Source organism: Hyperolius riggenbachi, chromosome 4 (assembly GCF_040937935.1).
Source record: "Hyperolius riggenbachi isolate aHypRig1 chromosome 4, aHypRig1.pri, whole genome shotgun sequence".
Taxonomy (NCBI): Eukaryota; Metazoa; Chordata; class Amphibia; order Anura; family Hyperoliidae; genus Hyperolius; species Hyperolius riggenbachi.
The window spans coordinates 90,519,044-90,546,589 of record NC_090649.1 but is presented as its reverse complement, the minus strand read 5'-3'; the positions used below and the strand labels follow the sequence as shown (position 1 = coordinate 90,546,589).

General features: G+C 44.0%; 1 long non-coding RNA gene across 3 annotated transcripts in view; it reads left to right on the top strand.

Annotated features, from left to right (window-relative positions):
• The first annotated feature begins 1,951 nt into the window (after window positions 1–1,951).
• LOC137570412 (uncharacterized) overlaps window positions 1,952–27,546 on the top strand; it is a 41,867-nt gene continuing 16,272 nt past the window's right edge. For 2 of the 3 annotated variants that reach the window (XR_011031030.1, XR_011031029.1), the window contains exons 1-3: window positions 1,952–2,039; window positions 2,253–2,315; window positions 4,159–4,265. This is a non-coding gene — a long non-coding RNA (uncharacterized lncRNA). Of the gene's footprint in view, window positions 2,040–2,252; window positions 2,316–4,158; window positions 4,266–17,507; window positions 17,606–27,546 lie in introns of those variants that run through there. The other variant, XR_011031031.1, reaches the window with a different exon arrangement.

The following is a 27,546-nucleotide window of genomic DNA, read 5'->3' as shown; positions in this document are numbered from 1 at the left end:
GTAGTAATGGCAAGGGAGCAGCCCTTTTCCTATTAGCGCAATGTGCGTTACCGGGGTAGAACATGGTACACTGTGAGAGTACCGCACATTACCATAGCAACATGAGCTGTCTGTCATCAAGTGACAGGAGGTGCTGTCGCCATAGAGACTGAGCGCCTAGGAGGATAAAGTTCCTGGAGAGGTGACTTCTTTACCCTCTGCTGCACATTCTGCACAAGGATGAGGTGCCCTTCATGGCTAACTTTACTGGGGGATTCTTCTGGCTATCTATACTGGGGAGGGGTCATCTGGTTATCTATACTGGGGGTAATATGGCTACCTATACTGGAGGGGGGGTTCACCTGGCTGCCTATACTGGGGGGGGAGGAGGAATCATCTGTTTACCATTACTGTGTGATCATCTGGCTGCCTATACTGGGGGCCGGGCAAACCTTGTCTAACTAAAACTGGTCATACCCTCTCTGGCTACCTATAATGTGGAGTCATCAGGCTGCCTAAACTGGGACTTTGGCTACCCATACAGGGGTGGGGGGAGTCATCTGACTACCTATACTGGGTCTCTGGCTACCCATACAGGGGTGGGGGGAGTCATCTGACTACCTATACTGGAGGGACATCTGGCTGCCTATGCCTGGGGGGGGGGGGGGGGTGGGATTCTGTCTACATGATACTGGTCATACCATCTCTGGCTACCTACACTAGTTGTAAGGCCACCTCATACCTCAGTCTACCACACCACAACAGTGTGCCAGAGTCATTGGGAGCCTCAATTTACGAAGGAATGGTAAGAAGGGTGGGGCAATTTCTTTCCTCCCTTTGCTTTCCTATCAGCAGAGACTAGTGTAGAGGACATGGGTTGCACCAGCCCCACTGTGTGTCCTGATTCCCGACCATCTTCCATTTGCTCTCTATAGAAGGTAGAATCAGAAAGTAGAGAACAGAAGGCAAAGTGGAGGACAGTCAGGACTCAGATGACATGGAACTGGGGGTGGTGAGAATCTAGCACTTCTGCTGCACCAGTCTCTGCCTAGTATCTGCGTAGTATTAGAGGAGCTAATGAGGTAGAAAAGACGTTGGGCCCCCCTCCCTATCACCAGAGATGATGCTTAAAGGGAACCTGAAGCGAGTAAAAGTATTTAAAATAAACACATGACGTAGCTGCAAATGAATATTACATACTAACCTCACTGTCAGTTCCTCTCAGAAGCTCACCATTTTCTTCTTACAGTGATCCCTTCCAGTTCTGACAATATTTTGTCAGAACTGAAATATACCAGTTGCTGTCAGTTATATATCAGCAGCTGTCAGTTACAACTGAATGTGCAAGGTAATGTCCATGTTTCCCTATGGCTCAATTGGGTGACATTACAGTTTAACAGTGTGCTGACCAGGAAGCTGTTATGGGGTAGCAGCTGTTATGGGGTAGCAGCCAAAATGGAGGATGGAGAAATCCACTGATCACAGTGGACAAATGGGACGCAGGAGAGGAGAAAGAGATTGAGGAGTAGACTACACAGGATGTAAGTATGACCTGTGTATGGTTATTTTGACTTTAAGGGGGCTGAGGAGGATTTGGAGATTTGGATGTCAGCAACATTTTTTTTTTGCTTTCGGAGGAGAGGCACAAAGAAAAGGCTACCTGTTATCTTCCGAAAAAGAAGAGGTGCAAAAAGCAAGGCTATCTGCTTCTATGAAGCTGGCATCTTTCTATTTTGGCAGTTAGACTTAGCAACTGCTGTTCAAGAAATGCTTTTAAAAACAAAGAAAACCCTGAGAATACTCCATGAGGAAATGGACTAGTCCCAAACCTGTCAGTTCTGATCTGACAGACTTTGGACTTATGGGGGATTCTCTGGGTTTTCAAAAGCATTTCCTGAACAGCAGTTGCTAAGTCTAACTGCCAAAATAGTAGGATACTCCCAACTCGCTTGTACACTATTTAGGCAGTTACACTTAGCAACTGCTGTTCAGGGATTGCTTTTGAAAAAAAAACAACTGAGAACCCCTCATTAGGAGATGGCAGCTTTGCTGATCTTTAGGTTAGTAGTTTCTGAATCACACATCCAAAACAAGCTTGTAGCTATTCTTGTCAGAGTTTTGTCAGAAGCCTTGTTTAGGGTCTATGGCTAAACAGATTACAGGCAGAGGATCACTCAGCAGGACAGCCAGATGGTTTGTACAGTTTAAAATGTATTTATTTATTTAAATATACTTAAATAAATATGTAAGTCTCCATTTATCTCTCACTTCAGGTACCCTTTAAAGTGGATCTGAACTCTTGCACGAGACAGAAGGAAAACAGAGAAATGCACCCTGTATGTATTTAGAGAGTTTAGCCTGTCTTATTCCCCCTCATCTGTGACTAATCACAACTGTAATTTCATATCTCCCCTTTGTCAGCTGACTTCCACAGCATAAAAGTTTATTTGAAAGCACTGGATGTTAAAAATATGTCTGCTTACATGAAAGCAGGAAGTAGACACACTGCAGATTTATTGCGGGATTTGTATCAGCTGTAACAAAGACATTTTTTTCTTTAAAGGTTATTATGCTGTTGCTTATCTCTTAGAGCAAAGAGGAAGTTCTGAGTTTAGGCCCGCTTTAAATGTATTTTGTAACTGTCCCTCCCAGTGTGTTACTGCTGCGATTAGGCATTGACATTGCTGAGCTGTCCAGCATCATTGGTGCTGATTTCTGTATTGTAAAGCTTGAAGTAAAAAATTCTGTGTGGCAGGTTTCAAGAGTGAAGAGGCTGCTTAACTATATTATTATGATTTAGTATTTATATAGCGGCATCTTTGACAGCGATTTACAGAGTTTATTAAAGAGGAACCTTTAGGCCCTGTTCATATTATGTGCGTGTGGAAAACGTGCAGAACGCATGTAGTAAACGCACTGGAAAAACGCATGCGTTTGTACGCGTTTGTACGCGTTTTTGTAATGCGTTTGTATGCGTTTTTTCCTTATGCGTTTTTGATCATACCTGGAAGAGTCAGCTACACTTCCGACGAGAAACGCACCTCCGAATACGCATACAAAAACGCATGCCATGCGTTTTTAGTGCGCGCCCATTGACTTTCATTTTAATGCGTTTCTGTGCGCGACGCACAGAAATGCATCCAACTATGCGTTTCTGCCACGCATACGTTTGCCACGCGTATATGTGAACGAGGGCCATACCTTTGCATTGATTTTTCTGGCCCTCGCAAAACGCACACAAAACGCGTACCTTAAAAACGGACACAAACGCGTGCAGTGTGAACGGGGCCTAACCCAGGATTGAATTTCAGCCCAATCAGCAGCTGGTACCCCCTTTCCCATGAGAAATCTCTACCTTTTCTCAAATAGATCATCAAGTGGGTCTCTATGGCTGATATTGTGGTGAAACCCCTCCCACAGTGTGATGTCATGACCTTGGTCCTGACAGTTTGCTGTCTGTGAACCTTGTTGCATTGTGGGAAATAACGGCTTTTGCCAACTGCCAAGAAAGTATCTCCCTTTGTGCACAAAACTCTCAGTAGTGAACATTTTGTACAGATCACCTGGCAGAACTAAAGATGTCGCCCCATTGATACATTTCAGAATGTAAATCATGGAGAGGAAAGATTTTACAATGGGGAAACACTGACTACGTAAGCTAGAAATTAATATTGTAAAAAATAAGAAATGTTATTAATTATGCTATGTTCACTACAGCTTCTCTTTAAGCCTTGTCACCCATTGTCCCACAGAGGAGTTCACTATCTAATCCCTACCATAGTCCCAAGTCCATCATAGTCTAGGGCCAATTTAGGGGGAAGCCAATTTACTTATGCAAGATTTTGGGATGTGAGAGGAAACTGGAATGCCTGGAGGAAACCCCTGCAGACACATGGAGAACATACAAACTCTGTGCACATTGTGCCCTGGCTGGGATTCTAACCGGAGGCCCAGTGCTGCAAGATGAAAGTGCTATCCAATATGCCATAGTGCTGCCCATTATCAGTGCACTTTAATAGATTTTAGCTAGAGTCTATCTGTAGATCAAATGTAATGTCTAAAATCTAATCTATTGAAAATGTTTTCTAATTTATGCCAATCTGACTAGCCCTAATTTTTAACCATTCATAGTGAGTTTTCACCTTTCATGTGTTTCCAATTCTTTTTTTTTTTCTTCAGTACAATTTCAGACACTGATGACACCACCTTCCCCCCAACCTCCCATAATTCAGTGAGCCACCTACACTTCCTCTTCAGCGGCAATGGCAGTGCACAGGAACAACCAGGTAAATCATTTTTTATAATAATAATAATAAAGGTTTTAATGTAGGGATTAGGGAAACACAGGAGGACAAAATATACCATTTGGTGAGCTGCATATTTTACATATATTTTATTTTTTGAGTTTGAAATCACTTTTAAGTGGTCTGAAAGCCAGCATTTTTACTTTGCTCTAAAAGATTCTTCACAGCTTGAAAGCTACTATCCCAGAAAAAAATTCTAGCAAAACATCACTGAAATGGTTAAACAAAGCACTTTTTCCTGCTATTCAGCTTCAAATCCGCATCCAAACTGGAGATAACAGTATCTTTTTTACTTGTTAAAAACAAATGTATCAACACTGGAATGTAAACAAACACTCTCTGAGAAACTGTCTCTGCTTCAGGCACACACAGTGTTCAGAATAGATCATTAGAAGATTTGAATATATAATAAAAACAGTTATAATAGAAAAAGAATAAAATGCAATGCCAGCTTTCAGGATAAGAAGAATTACACTTTGGAAATGTGTAATTTGTAAACAGACAATATTACTTATGCACAAAAGCAAATATGATAATTGTATGTGTAATAAAAAGTAGGAAAACACATTTTTATTGAATGTTATGTCAGAGTTCCAGACCACTTTAAAACCAAAATAAGAATAAGGGACTCTGGGAAAGTTCTAGTTAGTATTAGTAACAAGTTTAAGGACACAAATACCTACCTCATATGATTATTTCCACATTTGCTTATCCTATAAGGCTACCAAACACACAAAGGGAAATACTCACTCCCAAACAGTTCTCTGCTGCTTTATAAAGCCTGCAGGCTGCTTATAAGCCAATAAGAAGTGCACACACACGTTACACCTAGCTTGCAGTGATTAATCAAGCAGAAGCTGAGCAGGTCAGCCAATCGTTGGAGAGGGCTTCAGTTGCATATAGACAATGGCTATATATGGTGCCCCCTGCTGGTCATATAGCCATTGTCTATATGCAACTGAAGCCCTCTCCAACGATTGGCTGACCTGCTCAGCTTCTGCTTGATTAATCACTGCAGACTAGGTGTAACGTGTGTGTGCACTTCTTATTGGCTTATAAGCAGCCTGCAGGCTTTATAAAGCAGCAGAGGACTGTTTGGGAGTGAGTATTTCCCTTTGTGTGTTTGGTAAGTTTCAGAGCAGTTGGGGACAGGCTCTTGGGGGTGGCAGCTCCAGGGCTTGACTGCGCTCACATATGGTGTTACATGCTGGTTCTGGGGCTCCGGGCAGTGAGAGTTCCCGGGGCCCCAGGCTGGCTTGTGCACCATTGTTTTTAATTTTATCCTATAAGGCTATGCTGGTTAATGTTGTACCTGTAGACTTCGATTTTACAGCATCTTTTAGTAACTTAGCACTTTTTTGCTTTGTACAACTATTAGTTTTATTGACCTCGGCGTTCATCACTTAAAGAGAATCTGTACTGTGAAAATCTTACATAAATAAAAGTACCAGCCTGTTTGTTGACTACTCCTAGCCCCATCTGTGACATTTTTCGCCGCTCCCGGCTGCTTTCCTGGTGACAATGAAGAACAATGAAGATGGCCACCAAACAGGAAATATATCATCAGAGCAGGTGCCTGTTTGCAAATGCTCCTCTCAAACATGACTTGACTACTGGAATGTTTCTTCCACTTGTTGCCTTAACTGCTTGTCTGGGCTTTGAACTGGTCTTTCTGCACTCACAGCTGTTCACAAGGTCACAGACAGGCTGGCTGTGAGCAGAGACCTTGCCTGTGACTCATACACACACCACACACACAGAGCCTGCAGGGGGCGTGCATAACTTCTCCCTATCACAGCAGAAGCAGTGCATTCCTCTCTGGGTCGACAAAGCTTGACAAAGAAAAGAAGATTAGATATATTACAGAGGCAGTGCAACTAGAAAGAGGCTGCAGTAATCCAGAGCACATTAGAACAGGTATAGGAAGTTATAGGACACAAGGAATAAGGCTGAAAATTTTGTTACAGAGTCTCTTTAACATGTAGAGGCTCCCATCATTTTATCTCCCATGCTTCCTGTCACTGTCACTCCCAGTATGGCAGTTGTCACGCTCTGTCACTTTAGTAACTTTAGTTCCAGACTGTCTCAGACACAGTCAGCTTCTCACTGAACAACTTTAGCCCTCAATGGTTTTACCAATTTCCTTTACCGCTGACAATTTTTATTTCCACAGTCAATTTTATGTAAATAATGTGCTTTTGTAGTTTGCCTTTCATATACATCTAATCAAAGACTTTCAGTTGTGTTTTCAAAGAGCAGTCACATGAAAGAATAACTTCAATGGGCCGGGGTGCATTGAGATACATAATAATATATTATACTTTTATATCTTCAGCTTGCTAACAGTTTTGCAGTCCAAATTTATACTATTCAATAAAGATACTTTCATTTTAAATGATTTTATTAGGCCTGAGGGTTCTTTGTTTTAGCAATTCATGAAGTAAAATCGCCGCAGGCAGAGGGGTGGAGAGCAAATCCGGATATGTTTTTCTAATCCTGTGTAGGCGGTCAGTATCAGAGTGGGCTTTTATCTTTGTATAATCTTCTTACTGAGCTGATACAATACAGCACTTATAAAGTTAAAGAGACACTGAAGCGAAAAAAATATATATGATATAATGAATTGGTTGTGTAGTACGGATAATTACTACAACGTTAGTAGCAAAGAAAATATTCTCATATTTTTATTTCCAGTTATATAGTTTTCTTTTCTTTTTTTTTCAATAACATTGCATCATTCTCTAATATTTGCAGGTTACACACTACTCAGCATTCTAAATGATTATACAGAGCAGGCTAGTGACCTTTTGAACTGTCCTCTGCAGAACAAAAAAAACAATACAGTGCCAGATACTTGAGATAATAAGCTAAAGAAGACAGAGCTCTCTGTGACTTTGAAAGTCATGGAGCTCAGTGAAGCTCTTTTGCATAGATAACAACTGGAGTTTGTTAAAGAGACACTGAAGCGAAAAAAAAAATGATGATATTATGATTTGTATGTGTAGCACAGCTAAGAAATAAAACATTAAGATCAGATACATCAGTCTAATTGTTTCCAGTACAGGAAGAGTTGAGAAACTCCAGTTGTTATCTCTATGCAAACAAGCCATTAAGCTCTCCGACTAAATTAGTCGTGGAGAGGGCTGTTATCTGACTTTTATTATCTCAACTGTTCCTGGACTATTTACTTTTCCTCTGCTAGAGGAGAGGTCATTACTTCACAGACTGCTCTGAAAGACCCATTTTGAATGCTGAGTGTTGTGTAATGTGCACATATTATAGAATGATGCAATGTTAGAAAAACACTATATACCTGAAAATAAAAGTATGAGAATATTTTCTTTGCTGCTAATCTTCCAGTAATTATTCATAGTACACAACCAATTCACTATATCATATATTTTTTTTCGCTTCAGTGTCTCTTTAACTCTTCCGGTAATGGAAACAATATTAGACTTATGTCTCTGCTCCTAATGTTTTATTTCTTATCTGTATTACACATACAAATCATTATATCATAATTTTATTTTCGCTTCAGTGTCTCTTTAAGTTAGGCAATATGTGTTATTGCAACACTGTAGACCTAAAGAGGAACTTAAAGGGATACTGTAGGGGGTCGGGGGAAAATGAGCTGAACTTACCCGGGGCTTCTAATGGTCCCCCGCAGACTTCCTGTGTTGGCGCAGCCACTCACCGATGCTCCAGCCCCGCCTCCAGTTCACTTCTGGAATTTCTGACTTTAAAGTCAGAAAACCACTGCGCCTGCACGCCTGTGTCCTCGCTCCCGCTGATGTCACCAGGAGTGTACTGCGCAGACACAGACCATACCGGGCCTGCGCTGTGCACTCTTGATGACATCAGCGGAATCGAGGACACGGCAACGCAGGCGCAGTGGTTTTCAGACTTTAAAGTCTGAAATTCCAGAAGTGAACCGGAGGCAGGGCCGGAGCATCGGTGAGTGGCTGCGCCAACACAGGATGTCTGCAAAAGACCGTTAGAAGCCCCGGGTAAGTTCAACTCATTTTCCCCTGACCCCTCTACAGTATCCCTTTAAGCGAAAAATAGAAGTAGGAGGGAAAAATCAATACAATGCAAAAATACAAAGTGAGAAGTTAACCTCCTTGGTGGTAACCCCGAACGTAGTTCGGGGTAAGCCGCCGGAGGGTGCCGCTCAGGCCCTGCTGGGCCGATTTGTTTAATTTTTTTTTTGCTGGACGCAGCTAGCACTTTGCTAGCTGCGCCAGCACCCCGATCGCCGCCGCCGTGCGCCCGATCGCCGCTATCCGGTGCGGCGCGCCCACCCCCCCCAGACCCCGTGCGCTGCCTGGCCAATCAGTGCCAGGCAGCGCCGAGGAGTGGCCCGGGACTCCCAGTGACGTCGGTGACGTCATCCCGCCCATCGCCATGGCGACGGGGGAAGCCCTCCAGGAAATCCCGTTCTTTGAACAGGATTTCCTGATCGGAGATCGCCGAAGGCGATCGAAGAGGGCGGGGGGATGCCGCTGAGCAGCGGCTATCATGTAGCGAGCCCTGGGCTCGCTACATGATATAGAAAAAAAATAATTAAAAAAAAACTGCTGCGCTCCCTCCTGGCGGATTTTTTTATACCGCCAGGAGGGTTAAAAATAGACGATAGATCAAGAAATGATTGAGACTCACTTTCTCTACCTGTAAGCACAGATCACGTTTTCCCACCCACCTTCTCCCTCTGCTGCTAAGAGATTAACTCTTTGTGGCTCTGCAGCATTATAGTCGAGCAGAGTTTTATTTCTCTTTTGCTGCTCATTGTGTAAAAAAAGCATTTAACCCCTCCCACAACTTACTAAATGTAATATATATATATATATATATATATATATATATATATATATATATATATATATGCAAAAAGTGAAGAGGCGGCACACAAAAGGCTTGCTATTTAAAGCATGTATTGACGATGGAGCAACACTACATGTTACGAACCTTCACGGTTCTTCATCAGGTGTTAAATGAAACCAAATACAGCCCACACATTTATGCAGGTTCAGGACCACACCCCTTTGCTCGGGGGCGTGGTGATCTTAACTAGACAATGGCCACACCTTGCTGTCACAGTTGCACTAAATTTACAAAATTCATCAATTTTCCAATAGATAAATAAATCCAATATAAATATCTACGGAAATTAACATTATTACAAATTTACATCCTCACTAAGCTTTTAAACACAATACCACATTGGGGGCACTCCGCATATGGCTACCCCTTTAATAAACATTATAACTGACCGTGATCCTAGGGCACTCCACTAGGGCTACCCGTGAACTCCGACCTAAAAAAAGAAAGGTAAAGATTGTAACTGTAGTCACTACCACTACATTCCATTATATATTGCACCGCTAACATTACATGGCCTAAGTATAAACAGCTATAAAATGCCCGGTAAATGACACTGCTATAAGTGCTATACAAAAAACTCCTATGCAAAACGCTAAAAAAATGCTATAAAAATGCTGCAATAATGCTATAAAAATGCCATACAAAACTGCTATATAAAACATTTCCACTGCATATGCTCGTTCATCTCTCTTGGGTGCATAACATCAAGATGACTGATCCATCGTGCCTCCTTCTGGAGCAGGAGCTTCTCTTTGTCCCCCCCACAACGTTGCAGATCTAGGGAATCAAGCACCATCCATCTTAATTGTGAGGCCCTGTGTCTAGCTTCACGAAAATGTCTAGAAACAGAGGTCTCATATATTTCTTTGCCTTCCAAGTACCCCCTAATGAAACGCTTGTGCTCTTGAATTCGCACGCGCACTGCCCGTGTGGTCATGCCTACATACATCATGCCACACGGGCATTTTAAACCGTACACTACGTAGGTACTGGCACACGTGTACCTGCCTCGGATCTGCACTTGCCTGCCTGTATGTGGGTGGGATATGGAGTTGCCTCCCACAATTGCTGAGCACACGTTGCAACTGCAGCAGGCAAAGGTACCATTCCTCTGTTTATTCAACCTGTTAGTAATGGTAGCAGTATCTACCTTCCTAACTGTATTCTGGATCGTTCTCCCTCTCTTGAGGGCAAACAAAGGTTGCTCTCGAAAAAGATCTCCTATCCCCTGATCACTACTAAGGACCGGCCAGAACTTCCTGACTACCTTTTTGACTAGGGGGGTATTTTTCCCAAACTGCATGACAAATGGTATGCGTTTAACTCCACCCCCTGTTTTGTTGTTACCTCTCAGCAAATCTTCCCTCTTTAATGCCCCTACTTCTTCTTGGACTCTGACTACTTGCTCCCTTGGGTACCCCTTAGTGAAAAATTTGTCTACCAAATCTTGCCCTGCCAGAGCATAGTCCTCTGGTGTGGAACAGATCCTCTTGGCCCTTAAAAATTGGCCCCTAGGTATAGCTTTTGTAGTGTGGGGGTGGTGATAACTGTCCTTCCTTAATAAATTGTTTCGATCGGTGGGTTTTTTGAACAGTTTTGTGCTCAGGCTATTCCCATGTTTAGAGATGGTAACGTCAAGGAAATTAACCGTCTCCATTGACGTCTCCATGGTAAACCTGATGGTACTGTGGCCTATGTTGGCCTCCTTTACCATCTCCTCAAGTAGTTCCATAGATCCATTCCATAGAATGAGCACGTCATCAACAAATCTGAAGTATCGATAGACATGCTCTCTATACTTCAGATTATCAAAAAAGAATTTCTTCTCCAAGGACTCAACAAATATATTTGCCACCGAAGGGGCGGCTGGTGAACCCATGCTTGCCCCTTGTTTCTGGAAATAGAACCTGCCATGAAATTTAAAGTAATTGCATTTGAGAATTAATTCCAACACATCCACAAGGAAGTACACTTCAGCATTAGTCAAGTTCATATCCAACAAATTGCTTTCTACACAGTTAATTGCCTCGTCCTGTGGAATGGCAGTGAACAAGCTTTGTATGTCTAGACTACAAAAAATCAATTCTTCTGGGACCTCATTCAGAGACTCCAATCTACATAGTAGATCTGTAGTGTCCTTTAGGCAATGAGTAAAAGTTTTTACTATCTCTTGCAGATAACCATCTAGGTACCCCGCTAGTGGGTACAGAACACTCCCATGACTAGATACAATGGGGCGGCCAGGAGGATCCCGCAGCCCCTTATGGATCTTGGGGAGAAGATATAACAAAGGGACACAAGGGTAGTCGGTGGTCAAACCTCTAGCTATTTGTTGTGAGATTGTCCCATCCTCGACCGCACAAGTTAACAGGAAGTCCACCTTAGCCTTGACTTTAATGGTTGGGTCGTCCTCACATAACTCATAGTGCTCATTGATCCCTACTTGCCTCAATCCTTCCTGTACATAGCTGTCCTTGTCTTGCACAACTGTGGCGCCCCCCTTGTCAGCTTTAAGTATGATGATACTATCATTGTCCCGAATTGCACTAAGTGCTTGCTTTTCTGCCATAGAGAGATTACTGTGTGCCTTTTTATTGTCCCATTTTGCTTTTACTTCATTTTTCACTGCCTTTTCAAATGCATCGATTGCTGGACAACAAACATCAGGGGTCCACTCTGACCTATTTAGATATCTTGTGGCATTCATATGCTTATGTTCAATGCTGAATGGCTGATCTTTAAAATGCACTTTCAACTTCAGTGTGCGAATAAATTTATAGAAGGCCACTTCCCACTCAAATAGCTGGTCATTGTATACGGGGACAAAACCTAGTCCTTTTTCCAGCACTGACACCTCGACTGGAGATAAAACATAGCTTGAGATATTGATCACATTGCTCACCTTAGGCCGGTTTCGTGTATTGTAGCCCTCTCGCGGTGGCAGTGCCTCAGTACGGTCGGTGCTGGTGCCGGTGATGCCCCGATTTGTCTGGCTTCCTAGGGGGGTTCTTTCATATTCAGTACCCGAATCTTCTGTCATAGAGTCAGAGGAGGCCGCCTGCCAGTACGCTGAACCCCTCGTGCCGCCATGAACACGGCGTACACGGCGTCCCCGCTGTCCGCGGCCTCCTCCTCGACCTCTCTCCGACCTGGCTCTTCCGCCATGCCGCTGAGCAAAGCGGCGTCTCTGCGGGTACTCATCCCTTGTATTTCCGGGTCGGTCACTCGCTCCGGAAGTGACGCGACTCTGACTCACCAGTTCCTCCTCAGCTGTTTCAGAGCGGGGGTAACGGCTTCTCATCTGGCGTCTATCGTTTTTCCAAGAATACACTCGATCCAAGGTATAGTCCTCAAGGTCTCTTTGTATCTTTTTCTTTTTCTTATCCGAAATGGCCAGCTTTTCATCCTCGATGTTATTATCCAACTCCTCCATTATGTCGATGTATTCACAATCCTTCGTGCAGCTCTCTAAGTTATTGACTGCAGTGGTGATGTCGACCTTCAATTTATTCAAATGTACGGACAATCTTTCTATAGTCAGTGCCATGACATCTATGCTGCCTTTGTTCAATATTTCAAAAAATCTTTGCACAAAAATAGGATCGTTATTGAGCAATGTGGACCTCAGTCCAATCCGATATCCTCTTGGTATCCTCCTATTTTTGACATAATCGGCCAGAAACATGCGGTGCAGATTGTATCTTAGCTCTTTTCTCTTTAAGTCGTATAACAACTCCTTAGCCTGTTTGACGTTTCCTCCAGTCTCGACAATCATCTCTGGCACCTCACTTAGGATTCTTTGGATATCCTGGTCATCATAGGCAAAGGTACAAGCTTGTTGTTTGGTGTTATCTGTGGTAGTGTGGATGTTGGTTTCATCTGCTCCATTGGTTCCAGAAGCCATGCTGGGTGATTTGAACAACACGGTATAGACTCGGTCACGGTCCTGGAACCCCTTCAGGAAAACAATTCCTTGAGTTGCCGGTGCTACACCTCACTCAGGTCACCCACCTGAGGGTAAAGTCATGCAAAAAGTGAAGAGGCGGCACACAAAAGGCTTGCTATTTAAAGCATGTATTGACGATGGAGCAACACTACATGTTACGAACCTTCACGGTTCTTCATCAGGTGTAAAATGAAACCAAATACAGCCCACACATTTATGCAGGTTCAGGACCACACCCCTTTGCTCGGGGGCGTGGTGATCCATACCGGGCCTGCGCTGTGCACTCTTGATGACATCAGCGGGATCGAGGACACGGCAACGCAGGCGCAGTGATTTTCAGACTTTAAAGTCTGAAATTCCAGAAGTGAACCGGAGGCAGGGCCGGAGCATCGGTGAGTGGCTGCGCCAACACAGGATGTCTGCAAAAGACCGTTAGAAGCCCCGGGTAAGTTCAACTCATTTTCCCCTGACCCCTCTACAGTATCCCTTTAAGCGAAAAATAGAAGTAGGAGGGAAAAATCAATACATTGCAAAAATACAAAGTGAGAAGTTAACCTCCTTGGCGGTAACCCCGAACGTAGTTCGGGGTAAGCCGCCGGAGGGTGCCGCTCAGGCCCTGCTGGGCCGATTTGTTTAATTTTTTTTTTGCTGGACGCAGCTAGCACTTTGCTAGCTGCGCCAGCACCCCGATCGCCGCCGCCGTGCGCCCGATCGCCGCTATCCGGTGCGGCGCGCCCCCCCCCCAGACCCCGTGCGCTGCCTGGCCAATCAGTGCCAGGCAGCGCCGAGGAGTGGCCCGGGACTCCCAGTGACATCGGTGACGTCATCCCGCCCATCGCCATGGCGACGGGGGAAGCCCTCCAGGAAATCCCGTTCTTTGAACGGGATTTCCTGATCGGAGATCGCCGAAGGCGATCGAAGAGGGCGGGGGGATGCCGCTGAGCAGCGGCTATCATGTAGCGAGCCCTGGGCCTCGCTACATGATATAGAAAAAAAATAATTAAAAAAAAACTGCTGCGCTCCCTCCTGGCGGATTTTTTTATACCGCCAGGAGGGTTAAAAATAGACGATAGATCAAGAAATGATTGAGACTCACTTTCTCTACCTGTAAGCACAGATCACGTTTTCCCACCCACCTTCTCCCTCTGCTGCTAAGAGATTAACTCTTTGTGGCTCTGCAGCATTATAGTCGAGCAGAGTTTTATTTCTCTTTTGCTGCTCATTGTGTAAAAAAAGCATTTAACCCCTCCCACAACTTACTAAATGTAATATATATATATATATATATATATATATATATATATATATATATATATATATATATATATATATATATATATATATATACAGTGGTGTGAAAAACTATTTGCCCCCTTCCTGATTTCTTATTCTTTTGCATGTTTGTCACATTTAAATGTTTCTGCTCATCAAAAACCGTTAACTATTAGTCAAAGATAACATAATTGAACACAAAATGCAGTTTTAAATGATGGTTTTTATTATTTAGTGAGAAAAAAAACTCCAAATCTACATGGCCCTGTGTGAAAAAGTGATTGCCCCCCTTGTTACAAAATAACTTAAAGGGATACTCAGGTGACCAGTAGCTGCAGTACAGTCTGAATCACCTGCTCCTCAGGTTACAAGTAGCTGCAGTACAGTCTGAATCACCTGCTCCTCAGGTGACCAGTAGCTACAGTACACTCTTAGTCACCTGCTCCTCAGGTAACCAGTAGCTGCAGTACAGTCTGAATCACCTGCTCCTCAGGTGATCAGTAGCTACAGTACACTCTTAGTCACCTGCTCCTCAGGTGATTAGGAGCTGCAGTATAGTGTTAATCACCTGCTCCTCAGGTGATCACCGGCTGCAGTGCAGTCTGAATCACCCGCTCCTCAGTATTCGTTGTATTACTGTTGCACCAAACACCTATCTTTACATCTCGTTGTCCTATGTCTCGCTATACTTGCATTATTGGTGATTCTGCAGATCACTACATAATCAGGTATAGCATCTGTATTATTGGTGATATTGCAGATCACCAATAATCAGAAAATCTGTTCTTGCTGACACCAATCGTTACACTCTGCCTGAAAGAGTTAAACATCAGGTATGTAAGTGGCTAACTCAGTCCTGACTCAGACAGGAAGTGACTACAGTGTGACACCCCCCCCCCATAAGAAATCCAACTATAAAACACTTTCCTAGCAGAAAATGGCAGGAAAAAAGGGTCAATAGTTCATAGATTTTAGCTTTGGCATACTTCAATAAATGTGTCATTGAGCAAAAACAATAAAACAAAAAGTATATGTAAACATAAAATAAAATAAAAGTCATTTTTAGGATAAGGAAGATAGATACAATCGTTTATTTCATTCGTTTATTTTCCCCTCGGGTATCCTTTAAACATGACAATTATCTAAATAATCGTGTAGTTCCCTATTCACATTACATAACAAGGAAGAATCTGGGAAAGTGAAATAGGACTTTCAATAGGTTGAAAACTTTTCACTAACCATGTAATTAAGAGGAAGTTCAAAAATATCCCTGGATAAACTTTGGGTAACTTTATTCAATAAATGGCAAAAGACAGTGCTATGGTGTTCCTAGCAAGTAGAATAATCTACATCCAGTAGAAACCATCCTACCCCCATATAATATAATTTGTGCCATTAATACTTCCTATGGTAAGATGCTACATATTTTTTATGCCAGAGTTATACAGACTCAAATGTACAATTATCAGGCAGCCTTTTAAATCTGAGATCTCTCCTACATCGAAGATGTTGAAGCCAACACACTCCCTGCAGTGATGGCACAAACTGGTTGTAGGCTAAAAGTTTGCAGCAAACAACGGCAAACATGACATGAAGCTCGTGTTCGTGGCGAACACGAGCTTCATGTCATGTTTGCCGTTGTTTGTGGCATGCTATAACATGGGGGTGAACATAAACTTTGTGAACTTTTGCCATTGTTCACCTCAAAATGCTAGCCTACGACCTGGCAGGACTCCAAAGAGAATACTTTTGCCATGATTGCATAGAAGTGCAACCCGAGCAAAGGATAATATTTAAAGAGAAACAGTGAAACATGTAATGAATACAATTGTAATCACTGGCGTAACAATAGGGCCTGTTGTGGGGTTTTGTGGGGGCTGGAGGGGTCGCAGCATGAGGGGAAAGCCTTGGCCACAGTCGGCGGGGACGTTCCCCCCCCCCTCCCTCACCTCGGGGCTCTCCCCTCTGCGCTCACCTCCAGCTTAAATGTGTGTCCGTGGGCAGCAGCGGGCAGCAAACAGATACATACCTTCCGCGCACTCCAGCCTGCGTTCCTCTCGCTAGCCTCAGACGCGACTTCCGGTATGACAGGAAGTCGAGCAAGAGGCTAGCGAGAGGAACACAGGCTGGAGTGCACGGAAGGTATGTATCTGTTTGCTGCCCGCCGCTGCCCACGGACACATATGTAAGTGGAGGGGAGAGCCCCGAGGTGAGGGAGGGGGGGGGGGGGGAACGTCCCCGCCGACTGTGGCCAAGGCTTTCCCCTCATGCTGCGACCCCTCCAGCCCCCACAAAACGGCCCCAAGCGGGCCCCAGGGGGGGGGGCGCTCTGGAATTCTGCAGGGGGGCCCGGTGGGGCCTAGTTACGCCCCTGATTGTAATGTAATGTACATGTAATGAATACAATTGCTTTTTTTTTACTACCTTTTTTTTTACTTTATAAATTATTTAGTCAGTGTTTGGCCATTGTAAAATCCTTCCTCTCATTGATTTACACTCAAAAATTTATCAAAGGCGGCAACATCTTTAGTACTTTAAGGTGAGCTCTAAAGAATGTTTGTTTCTGAGAATTACAAAACCAGTACAAAATATACCTGGTCTCCCAGAATGCACTGGGGTGAAAATTCCACAATCGGCCTTGGCCAGTGATCTGCAAACTTGGCTCTCCAGCTGTTAAGGAACTACAAGTCCCACAATGCAATTTGCCTTTATGAATCATGACTGTGGCTTTCAGACTCCTGCAATGTATTGTGGGACTTGTAGTTCATTAACAGCTGGCAAGCCAAATTAGCAGATCACTGGCCTAGGCTAAGCATTACTGGACAGACGGGGTTATGTGCAGTATATAGCAATATATAGAAAAAAAGGAAGTGTTTCTGACCAGGAAAATTACCATAAAAAAGTGTCTCTTGAATAATATTATTTAATTGCAAAAATATGTTAAGCTCCAATTTATGATAATGGCAATTTTATAACAAATGTGGAATTTTCCTTTAACTCCATTCATTGAAATGTTTCTAAAAGACAGTTTTCAGACTCCCTTCATATTTTAATAAATACAACTCAATGTATTTGTTTAAATGAACACATTCTCTTTATGTGTATATGTTCTTTACTTTTCAAAGCATTCACATCCTTTTGGCAGAAGAAGACAATTCCCGATGTTTCTAAGCCATCTCATTTTGTGTGATTTCCAGTGTTCGGGGATATATTTAGAAAATAAACACACATCAAACGTATTTGATTACTGTCCTCGCTGCCAAACACGTTTTGTGTTAAGTTAAAACACATGACATGTATCCTGTTTACTTTCCATTATCATTTTTATGGCAGAGTCAGTATTACAGGGTAACGTTGGCTTTGTTTTATGTGTCCATCAACGTGAAGTCTTGGCAATAGAAACCTGGCAAATTCCTATTCTCTGGACAGAGAGCTGTGATGTTGTTCCTGGGATATGTTGGGGCCACTCTACGAATGTAGCTTTCACAGACCTGAGAGCTCCCACCACCACTTGGACCACTAATGGCCAATACTCACGGGCAACTTTTTGGCCTGTCCCCAGCACACGTGAGCGTGTGCGCGACAGGCCGGCGACAGCTCGTCGCCAGGTCCCTCCGCATACACACGGCGGAGGGACCTGGCAACTGATGCGGCGGAAGCTGTCGCTGTTGCTCCTCCCCCCGCCGGAAGCCCAATACATTTCTTATCTTGTTGCTGTCGCTAGTCCGCGTACTCATGCGGACTAGCGACAGTTCCGGCGGAGTTGCGGCGGCGACTGTCGCCAGGCGATTGAGCGGTTCAATCGCCCGGCGACATCAGCGACGAGCGACGGTTCGGGGTGCGCGCTCGTGCAACGCCGCATACTCACAGGCGACCTGTCGCTGCAACACGCGCGCGCCGCGTGTTGCGGCGACATTTGTAGCCCGTGAGTATGGGCCATTAGGGCTTCACTTTCCACATCCTCTCTTGTTTTTCTTTCAGGCTTTTCCACTTCTTTAGCTTCTCTTACGTCTTATTCCTAATCCAATGTTGCTGTCCCTTGACACAGTTGTTTCTATTACCCCTGCAGTTTTCTGGTTCTTATCTATTACCATGATCTCCAATTGATTGGCCAGGACCTGCATGTCCTTCTGGATCTGGAAGTCCCACAGGATCTTAGCCCTGTTCATCTACTTGACTTTCTGTGAAATGTCACATTTGAACTTGATAGGGTTTAGCCCATGCTTTCTTAACCAGGGTTCCCTGGAACCCCAGGGTTCCTTGAGTACTCTACAGGGGTTCCTTGGGATTTTTCCCCATTGTGGGGGAAGTATAATAGAGCACATTAGAATAGGGGGTACTGTAAAAAGAATCACTAAATTGAGGGTCAGAATAATAATGAGCACATTAATAAAAAGCACTAGGATAATGAGGCAGTATAATGATTGGCAGTGTAATAGGGTGTAATGAAATAAACAGCGTCCCCTACTTTTAAAGACCATGCCTCCTGCAAAACAAATGCTGGGGTTCCTCGAGATCAAAAATTTGTTTGCAGGCGTTCCTTGAGAGCTAAAAGTTATTTGAAGGATTCCTCCAGGGTAGAAAGGTTGAGAAAGGCTGGTTTAGCTCATGCAGATGTTGTTGTACACATTGCCAGGTACTAGGTTACGTTGTTCACTGTTTGCTGCTCCTGCCCTGCATCTTACACCCTGCCACTATGTCCAACCAGAAGAGCAAGATCAGACAGACCACTGACACTATGAATGCAAGCTAACCAGAGCAAATTTTGAACGCCCAAATTAATTTCAGGCAGATGCTCAATATGAAACGTCGACCTTGCCCTTCCTTGTCACCCACCATTGTGCCATAGATGATAACATTATCTTATGTTTAACACGGATTGTCTCATTGTTATGCTGAGCAATTTTTATTAAATTAAAATAAAAAGTGAAGTTTTATTGGTAAATAAGTTCCCTTTCCATTTTCTACCCTACCACTATGTGTTAGACCATCAGTTCTTTCTGCACTGTCTGCATTTTGAGGTCTGGGCAGTCTACTGGCCCTTTTTCAGGCTGGAGTACAATCTCTTGCAGTTAGACTTGGGTGGGCACCATCATACATTGTGAGAGGCTTTACAGAAGCAGCCTCCATATCATTATTGGCAAGCTTATTATTCTGGCAGGGTGTCTGCTGGCAGGGCATTTGCATTGATAGTACAAATCTTGCTCTTCCTATTCAGCTGGCTCTTCAGGATCAGCAGAAGCAGGAAATTTGGGTGTATGAGGCAGGTGGACAAAAAGGGCGTCGCCATTCACTCCCATAATAAATATCGTTTGACGGGCGCCGAACAGGAAAAAAGGGCACCCGGAGATTATTAACATTTTCAAACTGCGCTTGTGATGATTTAAGTTTACAAAATGCGCCCATGACGAATCACGTTTACAAAAATACTAAACATATCTATCGTATTTAACTAAAACATTATTTAAAATTGTATCACTTACCGTTTGTAAAACATTCTTATCCACATAAGAAAGCGATCAGTAAGTAAATCCTACTAATATAATAAATGGGAAAGTTCGGATGTTTGGATGTTTGGATGTTTGGATGTTTGTTACTCGATCACGCAAAAACGGCCGAACGGATTTGAATGAAATTTGGCACACACATAGTACATTACCTGGAATAAAGTATAGGATACTTTTTATTCCCATAACCAAAAAGAGACAAATACAAATGTCACTGGAAAATGTAAATTGCAGCTTCTAAGGGTAGAATGGTTAATTTGCATATATTCAGCAGTGATGCTCTGGGAGACATCTCAAGCTCACTCCAACCTGAATTATCGCAAATTCTTTCTGTTTTAAGAAAGCAAACTTTTGTTTTTCTTAACATCTTAGTAAGGGGGCTTTTAGGATTACTGTAGTCCCTTACACACTCCAATGGGTATCATTCATAAACAGGCTGTCGGTAGTGCGGGAAAACACCGTTCTTCTCCGCAACCGGTAATTAAGACTTCTGGGTGGCCATTCATAAAGAAGTCTGCCTGTTGCGGAAGAAGTGCGGAGGTTTTCTGGAGGAAGCTGGCGGTAGCGTGGCGGTAGGCATGCGGAAACTTAAAAGCTGCCCGATTCCCTCCCTGCGCTGCTCTGTCTGATGCTGCTTGGGAGGTCCCTCCCATTCATTTATATGTATTCCGCCCGCCTATCGCTACTGTCGAGCAAGCGGTATTTTCCTTCCGGATACCGCTTGCTCTAATCTTTATGAATGGATGTGTTTGTTACTTTTTCTAGATTAATCTAGAAAAACTCCGCACAAGGCGGAAATGTATCGCTCTGTCACCTTTTCATGCGGAAAGAGCCTTTATGAATGGGGCTTATGCTGAGTGGTCGGGAAAGTCACCGGTGTTAAGCATTTCCGCATGCGGAAATGCTTTATGAATGATACCCATTGAGTTCTGGGTCACCATGAACTTGCTGGTTAGTCTGTACCTCTCGGTGTTACAAGCCCTACTGCATAGAGCCAAATTAATCCATGCCATGCACTGATGAGGATCCAACACATTTGGATGAGGATCTAAAACAATCCAAAACATTCTGTATGCACGTTGGATTATTATTGCTCTGTACAAATTAACAAATTGACACATCATTGCATCCAGCAGTTCTGGAAGTGTGTTTAGCTTCTAAGGGTAACAATGGTTAATTTGCATATATTCTGCAGTGGTGCACTGGGAGACATCTCAAGCTCACTCCAACCTGAATTATCGCAAATTCTTTCTGTGTTAAGAAAGCAAACTTTTGTTTTTCTTACACTGTTAATGGTAGGGTTCTCAAACTTTGCACAGTTGGTCGGTTTTCAAGGGGAATATTTCTGCCATTCTTGCACTGTAAATGGCACAAGCCTCAAACCTGCCATTCTTGCACTGTTAAAGAGAATCTGTATTGTTAAAATCACACAAAAGTAAACATACCAGTGCGTTAGGGGACATCTCCTATTACCCTCTGTCACAATTTCGACGCTCCTCGCCGCATTAAAAGTGGTTAAAAACAGTTTTAAAAAGTTTGTTTATAAACAAACAAAATGGCCACCAAAACAGGAAGTAGATTGATGTACAGTATGTCCACACATAGAAAATACATCCATACACAAGCAGGCTGTATACAGCCATCCTTTTAAATCTCAAGAGATCATTTGTGTGTTTCTTTCCCCCTGCAGCTATCTTCCACTGAAGTGTCAGGCTATTTCTTCCTGCAGAGTGCAGACAGCTGTGCCTGTATGTAATTCCTCAGTATGTGAAAGCCCAGCCAGCTCAGAGGAGGATTTATCCAGCTTGTAAAAGATAATAGAACAGAGATAAGCTGAACTAATCTAAATATCACACAGGCAGTGTGCAGAGAGGGGCCTGGATGGGGGAGTTCATAGCAGAACCACAACACTGAAGAACTTGGCAGCCTTCCAGACACAGGCCTGACAAGTCTGACAAGAGAGAGATAACTTGATTTATTACAGAGATGGTGATAGTAGAACGTGCTGCAGTAAGCCAGAACACATTAGAATAGCTTTTGGAACTTGTAGGATGATAAAAAACAGGATGCAATTTTTGTTACGGAGTCTCTTTAATGGCACAAGCCTCAAACCTGGTATAGTTGATCATTGGGTGACTGGGGTTTAATTTCAGAAAGGTGGTGGAGCCACAAATAGACAATCAGATTTGTTTCATTCCAATGCAAATTATTGTTGCCAAACACCACAAAGCTCACAAACTTGGTAATTGAGTAATTGATTAAATGTGTGTTAGGGTTAGGAAAGTGGGCACAGCCAACACCAGCCAAATACATAAGCGGGCAACGCAGGGTCATAAGTGGGAGGAGACAAATACAAATTTTACTGGGAAAATGTAAACAGCAGCCATTCTTACACTGTTAATGGTAGGGTTCTCAAACTTTGCACAGTTGGTTACTGGGTGACTGGGATTAATATTCATAAAAGTGGGTGGAGCCTACAAAAAACAATCAAAAATTACCTATTGATTTATCAGGGGAATATTTCATTGCTGCCATTCTTGCACTGTTAATGGCACAAGACTCAAACCTGGTACGGTTGATCATTGCGTGACTGGGGTTTAAAATTATATATAATAGGGTGGAGCCCCAAACAGCTAATCTGAATTTGTTTCATTTTAATGCAGGTTATTGATGCCAAAGACCGCAAAGCTCACAAACTTAGTCATTGAGTAATTGAGTAATTGTGTGTTAGGGTTAGGAAAAGGGGGCGCAGCCAACACCAGCCAAATACATAATCGGGCAATGCCAAGTCATCAGTGGGCGGAGACAAACACAAATTTCACTGGGAAAATGTAAACTGCAGCCATTCTTACACTATTAATTGTAGCGTTCTAAAACTTTGCACAGTTGGTCACTGGGTGACTGGGATTAATATTCAGAAAAGTGGGTGGAGTCTACAAAAAACACAATCACAATTCACCTATTGATTTTCGAGGGAAATATTTAATTGCTGCCATTTTTGCACTGTTAATGGCACAAGCCTCAAACCTGGTACAGTTGATCATTGGGTGACTGGGGTTAAATATTTAGAAAAGGGGTGGGGCCACAAACAGCGAATCAGATGTGTTTCATTTCAATGAAAATTATTCATGCCAAAGACCAAAAATCTCACAAACTTGGTAATTGACTATTGACAATTGTGTGTTAGGGTTAGAAAAAGTGGCCACAGCCAACAGCAGCCAAATACATACCCGGGAAACATTAGGACATCAGTGGGTGGAGAAAAATACAAATTTCACTGCTAGAATGTAAATTGAAATTTGGCACACACATAGTACATTACCTGGAATAAAGTATAGGATACTTTTTATTCCCATAACCAAAAAGGGGGCGGAGACAAATACAAATTTCACTGGAAAGTGTAAACTGCAGCCATTCTTACACTGTTACACTGCAGGTGTGTTTAGCTGCTAAGTGCACAATGGTTAATTTGCATATATTCAGCAGTGATGCCCTGGGAGACATCTCAAGCTCACTCCAACCTGAATTATCGCAAATTCTTTCTGTTTTAAGAAAGCAAACTTTTGTTTTTCTTAACATCTTAGTAAGGGGGCTTTTAGGACCATTGTAGTCCCTTACACACTCCAATGAGTTCTGGGTCACCATGAGCTTGCTGGTTGGTCTGTAACTCTCGGTGTTACAAGCCCTACTGCATAGAACCAAATGAATCCATGCCATGCACTGATGAGGATCAAACAATCCGAATCAGTCTGTGCATCGCTTCTCGGCCTTTTGGCTAGGACCAAGTGAGTTGGTACTTGCTTGTTTTTGGTCGGAGGGTTTAGGCTGGGGTCTCCTTTTGGGGGCCCCAGGAAAATCAGAGGAGCGAGGGCGGTCTGGTGTGCTGTGAACAATGGCAGACTTTAAGAAGCCGCTGAGGAATTCGATGAGGATTCAGGTCGGGAAGGAACATTTGAAGATGATCGGAATGAGAGTCGTGGCTGTCGAAGTTTTGAAGGAGATCCTTGGTGTCCAGGTAATGGATATATATGCGATGCAGGATTTTGTGGATATGGGCCAATATGTTGTCTCCTTTTATTCGGAGGAACGCTGTCTGGCTGTCTTTGAAAATTGGAAAATGGTGAAAGCTGAGGGGAGGTATCCTGTTTTGGAGAAGATGGAGGTGGACTTGCTGTTTGATGCGACGGTTAAGTATCTGACAGTACATCTGTTTAACCCTTTCTTAGAGACTCATACTGTTAGATCTTACCTGAAGAGATACTGCTCTGAGATAGGAAACACTGTGAAATTGACTAATTTGTATGGGATGTATCGCAGCAAGTTAAAATTTGAGGTGAAGCTGAAACCAGATCCGGATGGCTATGGTGGCACTGTACACCCTCCGGCAATGTTTACTGTGGCGGGTGAAAAGTGCACCCTAAGCTACCAGGGGCAGCCGAAGTACTGCCGTTACTGTTATATGTATGGGCACATGAGGGAGCATTGTCCTAATAAATCTACTTGCAGGTTCTGCAGGCAGAAGGGTCATCAGGCTTACGAGTGTTCAGTCCCCCGTGTGTGTGACCTTTGCGGGTTGGCTGAACACTTAGCCAAGGACTGCCCGTTGAATAGGGGGAGGAGTCTCTTCTCCTATGCTGCTGTTGCGAAGGAGGGGAGGAGTTGGTTTGGGAAGTGGGGTGAGCATACTGTAACTGCTGCTGCTGCTACTGTAGTTACTGAGCAGAGGGAGGTGTCTGAACCGGTGGCTGATGAGAGTGTGGGTGTGGATGAGCTGGCTGCGGAGGCTCCTGTGTCGGGTGATAGTGCTGTGAAGAGTGGGGTGACTGCTGGTGCTGTGAGTGATGTGATTGGGGAGGTGAGTGATGTGACTTGTGAAGGGGCGAGTGGCGTTGTGGAGGAAACTGAATTGTTTTCTGCAAGTGGCGAGGATAGGATGGCGCCGGAGGAGACTGGAGATGGCGGGGGGCGTGGCCAAGGGCCGAGTACCTTGCAGAGTGATTCTGTGGCGGTTGTGCGGGAGGAAAAACCTGTGACTTGGGAGGTGATTGGTGCGGATGGGGTGAAGGTTTCCGCTGTGAAGAAGTCTGTACAGGGGAGTATGGAAATCCCTGCAAAGCCGAGCGGAGAAGGTGGGGGGCGTGGTCAAGTGCCAGTGAGTGTCCCGAGTGGAGTGACTGTTGAGAGAACGGAGGAAGTTGTGTCTGCTATGAAGGAGAAGGTGGAGTCTGGTAAGAAGGAGGCTGGGTCTGTGGCTGCAGGAAAGCAGAAGGAAGCGATCGGAGGTGCCGGAGGGCATGGTCAGGGGCCTGCTATGCAGAGCAGTGGGTGTGGCCATGCGCTGGTCCCAAAGATCGCTAAGGAAGGTTCTGCTGTGCGCAAAGAGCCTGTGAAGAGCGGGGTGACTGGTGGTTACAGTGGTGTGACTGTTGTGGAGAAAGGAGGTGCTGTTGCTGGAGGGAAAACACTGGTGAAGGAATCGGAGGGTCGTGATGGGACCAGTAGTTCCTCCAGCAAGGTGGTGACTGGGGGGTTGCAGAGTTCTGGAGAGAAAGTGGCGGAGAGTGACAGCTCTGAGGAGGAGAGTGAGGAGGAAAGTATGGATGAGGTAGATTGGGGGTCGCAAGTGGAGAGATTGGAGGCGCTGCTGGAAAAAGAGAAGGAGGAGGAGATGGACACCAGTGATGCTGGAGGTGGATGGACGCAGGTGGGTAAGAGTCAGCTTACGCCTGCACAGAGGAAGCAGACAGTGGAGAGACAACACAGTGAGTCTGTAAGAGTGGCGAAAAAGTTAAAGCTGGAGGAGGGGAGTGCTCCAGAGGTGCTGCTGTCCCCGAGTCCCTATGAGGTTTTGAGAGGGTTGCCGGATTCAGGAGAAGTTGGGGGGGCCTCTAGTCAGGATGTTACACCACCTTTGAGTCCGTTGGGTCCTCTAAGGAAAGCTGTATCCAGAGAGTATGAGAGGAATGCTAAATGTGAAAACTGCAACAGTGTGGGGCATTTGATGTGTTACTGTCCAGCAGGGCTTAAAAAAGGGATGAAAGTGGAGGGGCGTCCAAATATGAATAGGTGGGGTTCAAACCCAACGGCAAGGGACTTGTATTTTTTTGTGAATCTTGTGGATGAGTGGTATGACTCACTATCAGCTGAGGAATATGCACAAAGGAAGGCTGATGTTTTGCAGATTGTGTTTAAGGTGGACTTCAAGGAAACTGTAAAGTTTAAAACTATGCCAGGTTGGTTATATCAGAGATTGAGAGAGTATTTCATGAAGGATTCTCAGTGGTATGCTAATGCTGAGACAATGCGTATGATCTGTTTTCATATGTTTAATTCATTTTGTTTCTAAAACTCTGTGTTTTTATTAAAAAGTAAAATACCTATGATGCTAACATTCTGGTAAAACATCAGGATTATTCATGATGTAAAATTACTGGTTAAAGTTCAGCTCGCCTTCCCTTTGGGGTTGGATGGGTTTGGGCTATGCTGAGGTAAAAGGGGAAAAAAAAAAAAAAAAAAAAAAAAAAAAATCCAAAACAGTCTGTATGCATGTTGGATTATTATGGCTCTGTACAAATTAACAAAATGACAAATCATTGCATTCCAGCAGTGCTGGAGGTGTGTTTAGCTTTTAAGGGTAACAATGGTTAATTTGCATATATTCAACAGTGATGCACTGGGTGACATTTTAAGCTCACTTCAACCTGAATTATCGCAAATTCTTTATGTTTTAAGAAAGCAAACTTTTGTTTTTCTTACACTGTCAATGGCAAGGTTCTTAAACTTTGCACAGTTGGTCACTGGGTACTGGGATTAATATTCAGAAAAGTGGGTGGAGCCTACAAAAGCTAATCAAAATTCACCTATTGATTTTCAAAGGAGTGGAGCCACAGGCAATTAGATTTATTTCATTTCAATGCCAATTATTGATGCCAAAGACCGCAAAGCTCACAAACTAGGTCATCCTTGAGTAATTGTGTGTTAGGATTAGAAAAAGTGGGCAGAGGTAACACTAGCCAATTACATACCCGGGCAACGCCGGGCGACCAGCTAGTTGTAATGTATTTTTTACAGTCACTATTTGTAAAACATTATTCTCCACACAATAAAGCGATCACTAAGGGGGGTCTTAGGGTTAGGCACCACCAGGGGGGTCTTAGGGTTAGGCACCACCAGGGGGGTCTTAGGGTTAGGCACCACCAGGGGGGAATTTAGGGTTAGGCACCACCAGGGGGGAATTTAGGGTTAGGCACCACCAGGGGGGTTTAGGGATAGGCACCACTGGGGAGATTTAGGGTTAGGCACCACCAGGGGGGTCTTAGGGTTAGGCACCACCAGGGGGGGTTAGGGATAAGCACGACCAGGGGAGATTTAGGGCTAGGCACCACCGGGGGGGGGGACTTAGGGTTAGGCACCACCAGGGGGGTCTTAGGGTTAGGCACCACTAGGGGGGTCTTAGAGTTAGGCACCACTAGGGGGGTCTTAGGGTTAGGCACCACCAGGGGGGTCTTAGGGTTAGGCACCACCAGGGGGGTCTTAGGGTTAAGCACCACTAGGAGGGTCTTAGGGTTAGGCACCACTAGGTGGGTCTTAGGATTAGGCACCACCAGGGGGATCTTTTAAAAAATGTAATTATAAGTCTCGCTTTCAAAACAGGGAA